The following is a 13,315-nucleotide window of genomic DNA, read 5'->3' as shown; positions in this document are numbered from 1 at the left end:
GTCCTTTTTGAAGAATTTTCCTTAGGTGAGGTATGTGGGTAATAGAGTCTATGAAATTTTGCAGCTCTAGGCATATCTTTCCTTCACCCTGACTGATAAATGTTACCTAAATGATATATAGACCCTTAAGTTGTAGCTCTTTTTTTTTCTCAGAAGTCTGGATAATGTTCCATGGTCCATCAGCTTCCAATGTGCAGCTAAGAAGTCCCATGCTCGTTCACTGGCCTTTATTCATTTATTATTTGTGAGATTTTATTTTTATCCTTGGAGTTCAGTCATTTTACCAGGGTATGTTTGAAGCTATTTTGTTCTTGTATTCCATTACTGTGGTAACTCCTTTTCAATATACTGACTCAACTTATTCTTCACATTAGGGAACTGCTTTCCCTGAAGCAGAGCCTAAGACGGGGCTTGGGTGCAGATGACTTACTGAGGGAGTGCTTTTCAAGAAAACGTGAGGGCACAGTGGAAGTTGTTTCCAAGGGCAGGTAAAGTCTAGCCTTGGTCTGATCCACAAGAGTTCCTGGAGAGGGAATTATAACTCTGAATTGTCCCATCTTAAAGCAGAGGCCACAAAACATGTATAATATAAACATATTTTAAAAATTTCTGAGGTAAACATATTATTTGTAAAATAAGAAAAAATTGTGATTAAATATTTTATTGTGGTATGATCAAACATGGTTTTATCCATATAGTTTCTGAGCTTTTTTGGTGTTGCTCTGGATTATGTCAATTTATTTCTTTTTCTCAGTTTTATTGAGAAATAATTGACATACATCACCAATGGTTTGATTTGCCTATATTGTGAAATGATCACCACAATAAGTTTAGTTAAGAACCATCATCTCATATAGATACAATAAAAAGATAAGAAATCCTCCTCACGATGAGAACTCTTAGGATTTAGTCTGCTAACAACTTTCCTTTGCAGTTGAATTTGAACAACTCAGAGGTTGGAAGCACCAACCCCCATGCAGTTGAAAATCCTCCTATAACTTTACAGTTGGCCTCCTCATTCAGTTCCAAATTTGTGGATTTAACCATCCACAGATCATAGTACTGTAATATGTATTTATTGAAAAAAATTCATGTGTAAGTGGACCTGTGCATTTTAAAGCCATGTTATTCAAGGAATAACTGTATATCATCCGGCAGCATTAATTATAGTCATCATGTTGTACCTGATATTCCTAGTACTTATTTATCTTATAACTAGAAGTTTGTACCTTTTGACCACCTTCCTCTAATTCCGCCTCCCACCACCCCTCTTCTATAGCCATAGATCTGATCCCTGATCTCTTTTTCTGTTTTCTATAAGTTTGGTATGTTTGGGTTTTTTTTTTGTTTTTTAGATTCCACATATAAGTGAGACCATTCAGTATTTGTTTTTCCTGTCTGACTTATTTCACTTAGCATAATGCCTTCAAGGTTCATCCGTGTTGTCACATGTGGTAGGATTTCACTGTTCTTTATGGCTGAATAATATTCCATTCTTTATCCATTCATCCATCAATAGACACTTAGGTTATTTCCGTATATTGGCTATTTCAATAGTGCTACTATGAACATTGGTGCAGATATCTTTTCAAATTAGTGTTTTCATTTCCTTTGGATATATTCCAAGAAGTGGAATTGCTGAATTGTATGGTAGTTCTATTTTTAATTTTTTGAGGATACTCCATATTGTTTTTTATAGTGGCTGCTTCAATTTACAATCACACCAACAATACACTAGGATACCCTTTTCTTTACATCCACACCAACATTTGTTATCTCTTGTCTTTTTTATGACAGCCATTCTAACAGGTATGAGGTGATATCTCATTGTGGTTTTAATTTGCATTTTCTTAGTGACTAGTGATGTTGAACATCTTTTCATGTACCAGTTGGCCATTTGTGTATCTTTGGAAAAATGTCTATTCAGGTTTTTGACATTTTTTATTTGAATTAGTTGCTTTTTTGCTTTTCAGCTTTATGAGCTCTTTATGTATTTTGGATTTTAACCCTTTCTGAGATATACGGTTTACAAATATTTTTCCCATTCTGTAGGTTTTCTTCACTTTGTTGAGAGTTACTTTTGCTGTGCAGCTTTTTAGTTTGATGCAGTTCCACTTGTTTAGTTTTTGCCCATTAGGTGTGATTTACAAAAAAACCCATGACCAACACCCATGTTAAGGAGCTTTTTTCCTACATTTCCTTCTAGGAGTTTCATGGATTCAGATCTTACATTTAAGTCTTTAATCCATTTCATGTTAATTTGGGGGAGTGGTATAAGATAGGAATCAATTTTCATTTTTTTACATGAATACCCAATTTTCCCACAACATTTATTAAAGAGATTATCATTTCTCCACTGAGTATTCTTGAATCCCTAGTTAAATATTAGTTAACCATTTATGCTTGGGTTTAAATATTAGTTAACCATTTATGCTTGGGTTTATATCTGGCTCTCAGTTCTTTTCCATTGGTCTGTTTGTCTGTTTTTATGCCAGTACCATACTGTTTTAATTACTATAGTATTATAGGTAGCTTGAAATCAGGACAAGCCTCCTGCTTTGTTCTTCTTTCTCAGGATTCCTTTGGCTATTTGTGATCTTTTGTTGTTCCATATAAATTTTAGGAGGTTTTTTTTCTATTTCTGTAAAAAATGGCATTGGAATTTTGATAGAGATTGCACCAAATCTATAGATGGCTTTTGGTAGTATTGACATTTTAACAATATTAATTCTTCCAGTCCATGAATGTGGGATACCTTTCTATTTATTTGTGTCCTCTTTGATGTCTTTCATCAGTGTCTTACAGTTTTCAAAATAGAATTCTTTCACCTCCTTGGTTAAATTTATTCCTAAGTATTATATTGTTTCTGATTCTATTGTAAATAGGATTAACTTCTTTATTTCTTTTTCAGAAAATTTGTTGTTTGTGTATAGAAACGCTACTGATTTTTCTATGTTCATTTTATATTCTGCAACTTTACTGAATTCATTTATTAATTCTAACAGTTTTTTGGTTGTGTCTTCATCTGCAAGTAGAAAAAATTTTATTTCTTCTTTCCCAATTCTGATAATTTTAATTTTATTTTCTTGCCTGATTGCTCTAGCTAGGACTTTAACCTTTCACCACTGAGTATGATGTTTGCTCTAGGCTTCTCATGTATGGCCATTATTTTGTTGAGATATGTTCCTTCTGTACCTAATTTGTTGATTGTTTTTATCATAAACAGTTGCTGTATTTTGCCAAATGCTTTTTTCTGCCTCAGTTGAGATAATCGTATAGTTCTTTTCTTTCATTCTCATTGGGGGATTTTTGATTATGCAGTCAATATCCTTACTAGTAATTGGTTTATTCAGATTTTTCTGTTTCTTCCTGACTCTGTCTTGGTAGGTTGTATGTTTCTAAGAATTTTTTCACTTCTTCTACATTGTCCATTTTGTTGGCATATAGTTATTCACAGTAGTCTCTTATGATCCTTTGCATTTCTGTGGTATCATTTGTAATGTCTCCTTTTTCATTTATAATTTTGTTGATTTGGGTTCTCTCTCTTTATTCCTTGGTTAGTCTAGCTAAGGGTGTGTCAATTTTCTTTATCTTTTCAAAGAACCAGCTCTCAGTTTGGTTCATCTTTTCTGTTGTTTTTCTGTTCTCAGTTACATTTATTTTTGCCCTAATCTTTATTATTTCCTTCCTCCTGCTAATTTTGGGCTCAGTTTGCTCTTCTTTTTCTAGTTCCAGAGGCATAGAGTTAGAATTTTTATTTGGCTTCATGCAAAATGGATAGCAGAACCTAGCTTCTTAGGCTAGTCACATGGCAGGCTTTTTTTCCCTTGGTCTTTGCAGAGTAGAATGTAACTGTTAGCAATCTGGACAATATAACTTTTACACTGTTGGAGTGAAAGATATGAAGGAACCATAGAGGAAATGATAGAAGCAATATTATTCTCAGCTTACAAAAAAGGAGATCAAACTTAAAATTCCTATGTGAAGTGGACCTGAGATATCTGTAAGGACATCGTAACATTTTTTTTCTATTTGATTTGATACCATATACTCATATTACTTTGTTAACTTTTTTTAAGATCCATTTTGAGAAACAGCAATTTATAATTTTAGTGAGAGTAATGTAGTAATTACCCAAAAGCATATAAAATTTCCCTTTTATTCTTATCTGTGAACTGTTTATAAGGAATTTTAATTTCTGCTTGGTCATTAATTACCTCTACCAGTGCATATTAGTATTTCAATATTATCTCCAATACTATCTCATAGGAAAGATACAACCCAGTACAGCACCTTCAATCTGTCTAGATCTTTTCAGAAAGCCATTGTCTTTGATAAAGTTACATATATTCAGACCCACTGAAAGACTAATTCCTGGTGTGTGGTGAATTGGGGTTTTTCAGTGAAATTTGCTTCAGTCACCAACCAAAGAGATTGTTGCCAGGAAGAAACAAATGAAGCCATGGTTTTAGTTGGAGATTAATTTGAAAGTAATGCCACATTAAATGCCAAGTATATATCCAAGTTTTGAATTCTAGAAGGACATTGTGCATGCATGGGGAGAGACAGAGAGCAAATTCTCTGGTGTCTCTTCTTATAAGAGCACTAATCCCATCATGAGTGCCCCATCCTCATGACCTCATCTAACCTCACTTTCCTCTCATAGGCCTCATCTTCAAAAATCATGATATTGAGAAGTAGAGCACCAACATATGAATTTTGGAGGTCACAAATATTCAGACCATAATACATGCCTTGTATGTTCAAGGAATACCCAGCTGGCCAGTGAAGGTCAAGCAGAGTTGGCTAAAGAAAGACTGAGAGGAGATGTGGTCAGAGGATCTATTGCCTTAAGATACTGGAAGGGCATTGCCCTTTATTCTGAATGAGATGGGGATCCACTGGAGGATCTTAAGCTGAGGAGTAATATGATCTGACTTATAATTTAAAAGAGCTAGTTTGTTGGTGGTGAGGAATATAAACTGTAGGAGGCAAGAATACAAGAGATGATGATAGTTTGGACCAATGGCAGTAATTTGATTCTAAATGTATTTTGAAGGTAGAGCCAACATATTGGAAATTAGAGAGGAATTGGATGTAGGATATAAAAGAAAAAGAAGAATCAAGGAGGGCCTGAGAGAACTTCCCTGGTGGCACAGTTGTTAAGAATCCACCCGCCAATGCAGGGGACATGGGTTCGAGCCCCGGTCTGGGAAGATCCCACATGCCACGGAGCAACTAAGCCTGTGTGCCACCACTACTTAGCCTGTGCTCTAGAGCCTGTGAGCCACAACTGCTGAGCCCGCATGCCACACTACCGAAGCCCATGCACCTAGAGCCCGTGCTCCACAACCAGAGAAGCCACCGCAGTGAGAAGCCCACGCACCACAACAAAAGAGTAGTCCCTGCTCACCGCAACTAGAGAAAGCCCACGTGCAGCAATGAAGACCCAATGCAGCCAAAAGTTAATTAATTACCTAATAAATTTTTTACAAGTGGTATTATTATTAACAACAAAAAAAAGGAGGGCCTGAGAAAGTAGAGTGGTAGAAGAGTAGAGTTATAATTACTGAGATGAGAACGACTTGGGGAGGAGCAAGACTGGAGAGAGGAGCTGAGGAAAACAGTAGTGCAGTTTTGGACATGAGAAATTTAAAATATGTATTAGACATCCAGGTGGAAATGTCAAGTCAGCAGTTATATATAAAATTCTTGAGGTTAGGGGAGAAGTCAAGGTTAGAAATATATGTATTTAGGTGTTATCAGCATATAGACAGCATTTGGAATCTTGAGTTAGATGAAGACCATCTCTTAACTCATAAATCCTTTTTAAGAGCAAAGAAACCTTTTCAGAGATCCCTAAAAAACCTTCCCACATGTCTCACTTGCCAGAATAAAGTCACATGGCCATGCCTAAGCTCATTACAAAGGCAATGGGACCATTGCAACTGAATCAGTTAATTAGGAGTCACCTGCTGGAGCAGGGGAGGAGCCAAGCTTCCCAGAAGCTTATGTTAGCATGAGGATTAGCAGATAGCTGTACAAATTGTGGTTCTGCCAGGAAAAAGGAGGGATGGGCCTTATAATCATTATAGATGTCTTTAGGAGCAGAGATCAAATTTCAGTGGCAGCTTTTAAAGGTCTGGCATTTTCCTCCTTCTTCCAGCAGGTGGGAGTATTTCCAGCAGTCTTTCTCATTTCTTCTATATTACTTACCGATACCACCTCCTCTTCAGCTTTCTTCTGCTGCGAAAGGAAAGTGAAAGGAAGTGTGACATGTTACAGTGAAAAATAAGATACTTTTTTTACCCGTGTGGCAGTTTATTCTGTATTAAATATTTTCATGAGCTAATCTCTAATGGATATCTCACTTTAGTAAATTTTATTAATTATTAATCCATCAATTTTGACATAAACTAAGCTGGGCTTATTTTCACCTTGACTGAGTTGTTTTGATAGTTAAAAAATAATGGATGTAAATTATTTAAATAACTTTCTGCAAAATACTTTGCTATGAAATCAAAGCTTTAATTACTTACCTTAATTTGATTCTGGAAAAGCTTACAGAATCTTAGATACCTAAGTATGAAATTGTCTTCTCTTTACTTTTATCTTCTAATTGTTGCACTATTGTTGCACTAGTAATACAAAATTCATTTTGTGTGCAAAATAGTTTTCTGTTTCATATATAAATTAGACTAATACAGTTTCCTGACAAAAGAAGAGACTTAATTGCATTACTCACAGTTCAAGCACTCCTCCCACATTGTAAAGAAGATATACAGATAAATATTCATTGTACACTTTCCTTATTATCCTCTTTCTTTTCTGTGACCCTCATACTCACAGAACAGCTTTGCACTGGGCCAATAATGCCATTTAAGGCTAACCACCTTTCTCTTTCCCTCACAAACTTGGGCAACTCCTGCCATCTCAGGTCTTTAACTGTTTATTGCTCAGTTAAAGGATCTGGGAGCCAACCTAGTTATGGTGTAAAGGAAGAAAATTAAAGACAACATTCAATAGTAGATTTCCACTTCCAAAATAGTAGGGTAGATGTAGTTTGCCATGTTCCTCCTGCTAAGTACACCAAAACCCTGGACACTATATATAAAGCAAATGAAAGAAGACTCTAAAAGGTGGAGAGAAAAAGACAGATTGACAAGGGAACTCAGAATCCAATGAACAACAAAGTGGTGAGTTTTCTGGGTTTTCTTCTTGGCCTGTAGATCCCAGTCTTGGAACTGCAGAAGCTAGAAAACTGGAAACACTAACAAATGCAGACAAAACAAGCCCAACAAAAGCCTGCTCTCTCTAGCTGGAGGAAAGGGAAGCTTAACAAGACAGAAAACTTTTAGACAATTACAACTCTCTCCAGCCAAATACCAAAGAAAAACTGTAGTCTCACCCCACCTCTACCAGAAAAGGAGCTCGGATTTCCACCCTTGCTGGGCTGTAAGAAGGCATGAGTGAATAACCTAGACTCCTATTTCTACCTGGCAGTAATGAGGCTATGTCTCTCCCTTTCCCTGCCAGAGTGATGTCCAAAGAAGCCAGATAAAACAGAAGGTTAAAATAAAATTCAGAGTCTCATAGTATAATATCCAAATATCCAAATTCCAATAGAAAATCATGTTATACCAAGAACCAGAAAGGCCTCAAACTGAATGAAAAGATAATCAGTAGATGCTAACATTGAAATGATAGAAATGTTAGAATCATCTGTCAAATATTTTAAAGCAGCCATCATAAAAATACTTTAATGAGAGGTTACGAACACACTCGAAACAAATGAAAAAATAAAATTTCTTCAAAGAAATAGAAGATAGGAAAAAGAATTATACAGATGATTTGTTGGAGCCATGAAACTATTCTGTATGATACTATGTTGGTGGATACTTGTCAATATCTAAACCCATAGAATGTACAGCATCAAGAGTGAACTGTAACCTGTAGACTTTGGGTAATAACAATGTAAATTAGGCTCACCAATTGTAACAAATGTACCACTCTGTGGTGATGATGCTGTGAGGTTGATAGTGGACAAGACTCTGCATGCTGTGTGGTGGCCATGAATATATGGGAACTCTCTGTATTTCCTGCTCAATTTTGCTGTGAATCTAAAATTGCTGTAAAAAAAATAGTCTGTTAAAAGAATCCAATGTAAAATTTAGAACTAAAAAATAAATTAATTTAAATAAAAACTCAGTGGATAGGCACAAAATCAAAATGTAGAGAAAAGAGGAAAGAATTAGTGAACTTGAAGATGGAACAATAGAAATTACCCAGTCTGAATAATAGGAAGAAAACAGAACAAGAAACAAACAGCCTCAGGAACTTGTAGGAATATAACAAAAGATCCAACATTTTTGTCACTAGAATGTCAAAGGAGAAGAGAAAGGAGGGCTGCAAAAGTATTCCAAGAAATAATGTCTGAAATGTCCCAAATGTGGCAAAAGACATAAACTTAGATTCAACAATGTGAGTAAACTCCAAGGAGTATAAAACCCCCCAAATCCTACCAAGGCCCATAAAAGTCAAACTTCCAAACACTAAGGACAAAAATTATTGAAGGCAGTGAGAGAGAAGTGACAGCTTATATATAAGAGGAAAACTATACCAATGATAGCACATTTCTCATCAGAAATTGTGAAAGCTAGAAGGAAGTGCCACAACAATTTTAACATGCTGAAAGAAAAAAACTGACAACCCAGAATTCTGTATATAGCAAAAATGCACTTTAGGAATGAAGGGTAAATCAAGACATTCTCATTAAGGAAAACTAACAGAATTTGTCACCAGCAGACCCACTCTAAAATAATGGCTCAAAGAAGTTCTCTAAACTTAAAGGAAACAATGAAAGAAGAAATCACAGAACATCACAAAGGAAGAAAGAATATGATAAGCAAAAATATGAATAATTACAATAGACTCCCTTCTCTTGGGCTTCTTAAATTATGTTTGATGATTGAGACAAAAATTTAACATGTATCTGGTGTGATTCTAAATATATGTAGAGTAAATATTTAATAAGATTATATTATGAATGGGGAGGGTAAAGAGATATAAAGGAGGGTCAGGATTCTGTACTTCATTTGAACTGGTCAAACGATGGCACCAGTAGACTGTGATAAGTTATGTGTGTATATAACACCTAGAGCAACCATTTAAAAAATTATATAGAGAGATATACTCAAAAACATTACAAATAAACCAAACTAGAATTCTATAAAATGTTCAAATAACCCACAGGAAGACAATAAAAATGAAACAACAAAAACAGAGAACAAGTAGAAAACAAACATAAAAAATGGTGGACTTGTTCCCTAACATATCAATAATTACATTAAATGTAAATGGTCCAAGTAAACAAATTAAAAGTAATCTTGGCAGAGTGGGCTTGAAAACATGACTCAGCTATATGATGTCTATAAGAAACTCATTTCAAATATAAAGATGTAGGCAAGTTGAAAGTAAAAGGATGTAAAAATTTATATCACACAAACTTTAATCTAAAGAAAGCATATATGGGCTTCCCTCGTGGCGCAGTGGTTGAGAGTCTGCCTGCCGATGCAAGGGACGCGGGTTCGTGCCCCGGTCCAGGAAGATCCCACATGCCACGGAGCGGCTGGGCCCGTGAGCCATGGCCGCTGAGCCTGCGCGTCCAGAGCCTGTGCTCTGCAACAGGAGAGGCCACAACAGTGAGAGGCCCACGTACCGCAAAAAAAATAATAATAAAAATAAAGAAAGCATATGTGTCTATATTAAAATCAGATAAAGCGGAATTCAGAGAAACAAAACAAAACCCACCAGAGCCAGAGGGATATAATGTAATAATAAAAGGGTCAATCCACCAAGAAGACATATCAATCCTAAATGTGTATGTATCTAATAGCAGAACTGCAAAATATGTATAGCAAAAACAAATAGAAGGGAAAGGAAAAATAGACAAATCTACAATTATACCTGGAAATTTCAGCACCCCTTTTTCAATAATTGATAGAGCAACTAGACAGAAGACCAGCAAGGATATAGAAGTCAACAACACCATCAAGCAACAGAATCTTATCAACATTTATAAAACAGTCCTCCCCAAAATAGCAAAATACACATTCTTTTCAAGTGCCCAAGGAACATGTACTAAGATAGACCATATTTGGGCCATAAAACAAACATTTTTTAAAATTTAAATCACACAGAGCATGTTCTCTTGCCATCATGGAATCAAACTAAAAATCAACAGCAGAAGGAAAACAGGAAACTCTACAAATGTTTGAAAATTAAACAGCATACTTCATTGTTCTCTTCAAAAAGGAAACCTGAAAGGAAATAAAAAGGGCATTGAATTGAAAGAAAATGAAAATATATCAAAGTTTATTGGATATAGCTAAAGCATTGCTAAAAGGGAAATTTATAAATTAAATAAACTATTAGAAAAGGGGAAGAGCCTCAAATCAATAATCTAAGCTCTCACCTAGAAAAAGAGTGAAGAAAATCCGATGGAGACAAATATAAGGAAGTATTAAGGGTAAGAGCAGAAATCAATGAAATTGGAAACAGAAAGACAGTACAGAAAGTCAACGTAACCGTGAGTTTTTAAAAATTTTTATTTTTTTAATTTTTAATTTTTTAACTTTGGCCACACCACGTGGCTTGTGGGATCCTAGTTCCCCAACCAGGGATCGAACCTGGGTCCACACACTGAAAGCCTGAGTCTTAACCCCTGGAGCACCAGGGAATTCCCCGTGGATATTTTTAAAGATCAATAAAATTGATAAACTTCTAGCAAGACTGATAAAAAAAAGAGAAAAGACACAAATTACCAATATCAAGAATAAAATAGGGTTAGCCCTACAGACTGCACACACTAGAATCATGGTAAGGGAACAAACTCTATACACATGAACTTGACAACTTAAATGAAATGGGTCAATTCCTCAAAAAGTACAAACTATCACAGATTATCCAAAATGAAATAGATAATGCTAATAGACCTATAACTATTTTTATAAATTTATTTATTTTATTTATTTTTGACTGCATTGGGTCTTTGTTGTTGCATGCAGGCTTTCTCTAGCTGCGGCGGTGAGCAGGGACTACTCTTAGTTGTGGTGCATGGGCTTCTCATTGCGGTGGCTTCTCTCATTGCAGAGCATGGGCTCTAGGTGCGCAGGCTTCAGTAGTTGTGGTGTGTGGGCTCAGTAGTTGTGGCTCATGGGCTCTAGAGTGCAGGCTCAGTACGTGTGATGCATGGGCTTAGTTGCTCTGCGGCATGTGGGACCTTCCCAGACCAGGGCTGAAACCCATGTCCCCTGCATTGGCAGGCAGATTCTTAACCGCTGCGCCATCAGGGAAGCCTGGACCTATAACTATTAAGGAACTTGAATTTACACTTTAAAAAAGTCCCCCAAAAGAAATATCTCCAGGCCCAGATGGTTTCACTCAAGAATTATACAAAACATTAAAAGAATTAATGCCAATTCTAAACAATCTCTTCTAGATAATAGAAGAGAAGGAAATACTTCTTGACTTATTTTATAAGCCTAATATTATCCTGAGAAAGAAAGAAAGAAATGGAGAAAGGAGGGAGGGAGAGAAGGAGGGAAAGGAGGGAAGAAAGAAAGGAAGGAAGAAAGGAAGGAAGAAAATTGCAGACCAATATCCCTCATGAATATAGAGGCAAAATTCCTTATTAAAATATTAGCAAATATAATTCAACAATATAGAAGAAGAATTCTACATAATTAATTAGGTATATTCTAAGGAAAAAAGGATGGTTCAATATTTGAACATTAATGTAATCTATCATATCAACAGAAAATTGCATAATATTATTAATAGATGCAGAAAAATCATTTGACAATATTAAGATCCATAAGATCCATTATGATAAAAATTATGATAAATTATGATAAAAATTCTCAGAAAATAAGGAATAAAAGGAAACTGCCTCAATTTGACAAAAATCATCTACAACAAAACTATAGTTAACATTACACTTGATGATGAAATACTGAATTCTCCCCTTCTCTTCCCCAAGACTGAAAACAAAGCAAGGTCAAAGTTACACTATTCAAAATCAATATTAATTGTATTTCTATGTACAAGTAATGAATACATGGACACCAAAAATTTAAATATAACACCACTTCTAATCAAAAAATGAAATGCTTTGAAATCTAACAAAGCACATATATTACTTGTATGCTGAAAACTAGAAAACTCTGGGGAAAGAAATCAAATACAATCGAAATAAATGGAGATACACGTTCATGGACTGGAATATGCAACATAGTAAAAATGTCAATTCTTCCAAAGTTGGTATACAGGATTAGTGCAATTTGTATCAAAATAGTGGCAAGATTTTTGAAGGCATAAACAATATTATCTTAAAATTTATGTGGAAAGGCACAGGAACTAGAACAGCTAAAACAATTTTGAAAAAGAAGAAAAGTAGGAAGAATCAGTCTACCTGATTTCAAGACTTATATAGGTACAGTCATAAAGACTTTGTTTAAGGCAGAAAGATAAATCTATACATCACTACAACTGAACAGAGAATCCAAAACTAAATCTGCACAAGTATGATTTTTTTAACAGCTTTATTGAGGTATAATTGCTTTACATGGTTGTGTTAGTTGCTGCTGTATAACAAAGTGAATCAGCTATATGTACACATATATCTCCATATCCGCTCCCTCTTGCATCTCCCTCCCACCCTCCCTATCCCACCTCTCTAGGTGGTCACAAAGCACCGAGCTGATCTCCCTGTGCATGCGGCTGCTTCCCACTAGCTATCTATTTTACATTTGGTAGTGTATATATGTCAGTGCCACTCTCTCACTTCGTCTCAGCTTACCCTTACCCCTCCCCGTGTCCTCAAGTCCATTCTCTACGTCTACATCTTTATTCCTGTCCTGCTCCTAGGTTCTTCAGAACCCTTTTTTTTTTTAGATTCCATATATATTTGTTAGCATAGAGTATTTGTTTTTCTCTTTCTGCAAAAGCAATGCAACAGAGGAAAGATAGCCTTTCCAACAAATTATACTGAAGCAATTGGACATCCATAGGCAAATAAAGGAATGAATGAATGAGCGAATGAATGAATAACAACCCTCCATCTCAGTCTCACTTAAAACAATTAACTCAAAATGGATTATAGACTTAAATGTAAATTTAAAACTATAAAACTTTTTTTTTTTTTTTTTTTGCGTTATGCGGGCCTCTCACTGCTGTGGCCTCTCCCGTTGTGGAGCGCAGGCTCAGCGGCCATGGCTCATGGGCCCAGCCGCTCCGCGGTATGTGGGATCCTCCC

The sequence above is a fragment of the Leucopleurus acutus genome (genome assembly GCF_964270905.1).
Source record: "Leucopleurus acutus genome assembly, chromosome: 11".
In the NCBI taxonomy this organism is placed as follows: domain Eukaryota; kingdom Metazoa; phylum Chordata; class Mammalia; order Artiodactyla; family Delphinidae; genus Leucopleurus; species Leucopleurus acutus.
This window is presented reverse-complemented; position numbering follows the sequence as displayed.